A 5,099-nucleotide genomic window follows, 5' to 3' on the forward strand; every position below is an offset into this window, starting at 1 on the left:
ATCTCTGAGACAGAGGAGCAGCAGCTGGTCTCAATCAACCTGCTTTTCCCAACCCCCTCTTCAGCAGCCAGCCTCAGCCATTCCAGAATTCTGTTCCCCTCCCTCCCCAGCAAGCTGTTTCCCATTATCTCCCCCACCCTGAATTCTGGCTATAGCAGCACTTTTGCTTTGAGATGGATGTTTATCCTTCTTCCTCCAAGCTGGCCTGTCTAAGAAAAAGCCAGTGTCCTCTCTGCCTAGTGTTTGGGAAGTCCCACCATACCCCTCAGGGAAGTTGGTTACATCTGGAGAGTTACTTTCTTGAGCTGGGGTGAGTCCCCTCAAGAAAGCCCACTCTGTAGAAGTGCCACCAGCCACTGACAGAGAGGAAAACTGTTCTTCTCTTGGGACAGCAGTGGAGATGGAGGAGTCCCATTTAGCTGTTTGCACCATCCACAACTGAAAGGCAATGAAGGCCCAAAGGCCTATTTGAAGGGATCAGGGCAGAAAAGAAGACCCAGGAGGGAAGTTCTGGGGCTCCCAGTAGGCAAATTTGGTTAACCGGACATACCCTTTCGGTCATAGCTTCTAGAACAGGGCTTTGGCTCCCCTGCAGTTTGGGCCATTTGGAGAAGCTGAGTGGGGAGTGGAGAAACTGCAAAGTGGAGAAACAAGTGGAAAACTTGTCTCCACACTCTGCACGTCAGGGGCAACTGCTGCAGTGGGGCCAAGGCAGGTCACAGCAGATGCCCTCTGGAACCTTCGCCAGAAAGGAATACTTTGGAGAGACAACCACAACACTCCATGGACAGGTGCTCACCTAGCCTGGAGGACCCCAAAGGCAAACCACCCATTCTTTTGATCTTATTTTTAATGTATTTATACTGTGCTTACATCCACAACAAATTTAGGGTGGCTTTCAAATAATTCATCTGAATACAACAAAATAGACTACTTTGAGGAGGGCAAGGGACCTTCATGGGACTCCCTGAAGGAGAGGAAGCTAAATGAGTGAGGAGGTTCAGTGAACTCCACTTCCAGGAATAAAAGCAGCGGGCAGAGCCCACAGCCTCAGAGGACAGACTGGGAACAAGGACTGTGAGAACCCCGTGTGGTCCGGGGCTGCTCCCACTCCCACTCTTCGCTGCCCCACACCACCCCATTCCAAGACTGGGAGCGCAGTTATTCCCAGAGACCAGAGGATTGGGGAAGTGTCCCCTCAAAGACCCTCTCCTCCCCTGTGCCCTCTGTTAGCCATTCTGAAGGGCAAGCAGGTAGACTTGATGGGGTCACACAGGGAGGCATCCTGGAGACAGCATCTCAGGCAAGCAGCCCCGCCCTCAGCAGTGAGCCTAGGAGCCAGGCTGCCCAGATTTCAATCCCTGCTCCCCCTCGCCAGCTGCCTGGTCTTGGGCAAGTGACTTCTTGCCCGTGAAATGGAGTAATAAGAGTATTAAGTTGGGGTCTGATGGGACTAAATGGGTTAATGTTTGTGAAGCTCTCAGACTGGGCCTGCGTAGGGGCAAATGCTGTATGTGTTGTAAATGCTTAACCAGAACTGAAACCGGTCTCATCGTACCTTGTTCTGTCTGCCCCTGGCATCCGAGAGCAAGCAAAGATCAGCTGGGCTGAAGTGCCCATCCCGAAAGCAGATAGCCTGAGCAGACATCCCTCCCCCATCTTCTGGACTCTGCCCGGGAATGGTCTCGGAGGCTACCAAGGCCGCACGCAGTACTCCACCCCCTGGTTCTGTCCTCAGGGTCCCTGTCTTGGCCCTGGTGGCGATAATAACCTCACCTGCTTTCACCCTCAGCTCTTCCCTTATCTCCTTATCTTGAAACCAATATCTTTACTCATCAGTTTGGGGGACTTGACCCCAAGCTGGCAACAGGACTGAAGCGGAAAGAACGATTCAGAGTGGAGAGGGTAAATGGCCAGGAGTCCTTGTATCAGAGTTGCCTGGCAGAGCCACAGGTCACTAGAACGTGGCTGTGGCCTGTGCAGGCTGCCCATCCCTGCTTGTCTTACTTTGTGCTCTGAGGCTAGCTTAAAGGGCAAATCCTCAAGTTGGAGAGCATCTTCTTCAGGGGCCCTCCTGTCCATGCCTTTTTTTTTCTGGACCTGGATCCCACCCCAGGCTTGTCACCCTGCCTTCCAACCTGGATCTGCCCTCTTGAGGCCACAATGCCTCCCTAGCTTCATCAGGATACACCTACCCGACCTGCGTGCTCTTCTGCTGGGTGACAGTAGGCATCCTGAGCACAGTCCAGATCACCAAAACAACACATTTTGTGTGTGGGACTGAGAAAATGAATGCAAAGCGACCAGCATGCCAGGAGCTGTAGCCCCACCACCACAGCAGCTCTGCCCTGGGACCCGCTGGACAAGTGGGACCCAAGGCAGGGCTGAGAAAGGAGGCAAGAGCCCCAGGCCACAGTGGCAGGGAGCAGCCTGGCAACCTGGGGAAGCGGCAGGGGCTCAGTGCCAGCAGGAGAGGTGCAGCCACGGTACTGGTACTGCAGGCGGGGCCATGGGCGGGCCACTGGGCTGGGTCAGCCTGTGGCAGCAGGAAAGTCAGAGAGCCCCAGGGGCTCTCAGCATTGTGAAACACCACGCTGGGGATGTCTCAAGATAATGAGGGTGAAACCTTGAAAGGGAGCTTAAAGTCCTGCAGTCATACAGGTGGGAAGGGGACTTCGGATCTAACTGCTAATGTGACCTCAGAGGCTGAGCGCCTGGACATCCTCGGCTATGCGGGCATAGCACATGCCTGCCACTTCGAAAGCCCCTTTCTGCCCTTCTATCAGGTTTGCTGCTGTGGTGGGAGATAGCTGGGGTCCTCACCTGCAGAAGAGGAGACAGGCTGGAGGAGAACAGTGGCTTGGCCCAGGTCCTGGCTGATCAGTGGCAGAGCTAGGACTCAAACAGCAGTCTGGGGGGTCCTTCCAAGCCCCTGTTCCTTCCAGTAGGCCTCACTCCTGCCGCCATTGGAAGTTCCTCCATGGCTCCCACTACCCTAAAGATAGAATTCAATCTCTCCAGTTCAGTGGTCAAGGCCGACCTCCCTAATATGTCCATCACCCATCTCTTCTTGGCCAAATTTACTCCATCCCTCAGAGTCTAGTTCAAAAGTCACCTCAACCACTGAGCCCTGACATCCACCTCAAATTCATCTTCCACTGTGGGGGCTCCTGTCACATTTTGTTTGAGCTTCCATTTTAAAAGATTTGCATTAAGTCTTTGCTTTCTGTAAAGGACAGAGCCCAGCAAAGAGCAGCTCAATACAAATTTGGTGAATTGATGCTAAACCCCAACAGTGTTTAACCATTGTTAATCTGAAAGGAATGACCTGGACGGGGACAACTGCCTAGCTTCCAGGAGGTTGCATGGTGCTGTTGAGTGCCCCTTCTATCATATCTGCCCCCCTTTGGCAAAAAAACAGCCCTGCCTGGGTCATGTATGCACGTATGCACAAGAGTAGGGGTGGGTTCAGGTGGGGGGGATGGTCCATTCATAGAAGCTGGTCTTCATTGTGATGTGATGCAGGACCTCACTGCCCAGCCAGCCAGACTGCAGGAAGGGGGTTTGTCCCCTCAGGGTGAGGGCTGGACTTTGCTGTGATTGGTGGATGCAGTGGGTGGCTCTCTTCCAGCAGCTTCCAGCAGCCTGTGGCTCCTCCTCCTCCTCATGGAATAAGGTGGTGAACATGGTCCAGGTACTTTATTAGCAAGGTGCGGTAGGCCTGTCTGGAGCCCTGCAGTGAGCCAGTTAACCTGGTTCTGTCCTATGGGCACAGATGAGAGATTTTGAGCCCTGGCTGGGTGCTCAGCCCAGTCAGTCACATCGCAAACCTGCGCGGCCCCCTCAGAGGCCTTGCGCTACCTTGAGATATGTGGCCAGAGCACCACTGTGGCTCTGTACGGTTCCAGTGGATTCCACTCGAGCCTCCATTTGGTGGTCCTCAGGCACTCTGCCAACCACCTGTCTTCTTCACTAGTCTGATACCTTACTTTTCTGTCAGCTTCTGCCTCTCTCCTTGCCATGTCCACTCCAACCACTCTGCCCCTCATACTCACCTGGAAGGCCCATCCTTCCTCTGCTGCCCTGTGAACCCCTTCTTCTTCAAGTCTCACCTCAAATATCACTTAGCCCTTTTTTTCTCACTCCTCTTCAGCCTCCCACCCCAAAAGCAGCATCCTGGGCCCTGCCATTGCTTGGGATCACCATCCTTTGCTATCCTGAACCCAAGCCCCTCATTTTCTGGCCACATCCTCTTACCTTTCTGGCCAGAGTCCTCTCTTCCTCACTATTACACCTGCTTTTTGACCTTACTGAAACTTCCTGTCACTTGCCCAATGCTCTTGCTGTCCATTTATCAGCATCCCCTGGTCTCACTCACTCCCTATTTGGTCCAAATGATATAACCCATCACTCCAGCTTTCCTTGTATTAACACATTTAATTCTCCTGTCTCTTTTCCTTCCACTATATCCATCCTGCCAATCTCCATCCTCAAGTAGAGCATGCTCCCACCCCAGGGCCTTTGCACATACTGTTCCCACTAATAAGAGTGTTCTTTTTTCAGATATCAACATGGCTTACTCTACTTTATTCAGACCTCCATTCAAATGTCACCTTTGCAGAGAGGCTTTCCCTGATCTCATTATTTAAACAGCACTGCTGTCATTCTTTACCTTCCTATCTTCACAGCATGGACCTGATATTATATTATATGTCTACTTGTTTGTTTTTGTCCATACTCTCTTACTAGTATGCAAGCTCCATGAGGGCAAGGACTCTGTTTATTTTGTTCACTGCTGTATCCCAGAGCCTAGAACACTGTCTGGCACTTAGTAGACACTTGTAAATATTTGTTGAATAAATGAGTGAACCCCAGGGTATGTGAACCATCTGTCTTCTCCACAGGAAAAAATATTACAACTCTGTGGACAGTAGGCACTCCGGACTCATGGTGTCCAACCTCAGCAGGTCTTTTTATGCTGCCTGACAATCCTTTTACTTGTCCTGAGTCAACTCCCTTCCCCATTGCCCTTGTAGGTGATTCCAGGCCTTTACATTTCTCCTCAAACCCCTGATCTACCTGTATTCCATGACTGATGG

Source organism: Manis javanica, chromosome X (genome assembly GCF_040802235.1).
Source record: "Manis javanica isolate MJ-LG chromosome X, MJ_LKY, whole genome shotgun sequence".
NCBI classification, from domain to species: Eukaryota; Metazoa; Chordata; class Mammalia; order Pholidota; family Manidae; genus Manis; species Manis javanica.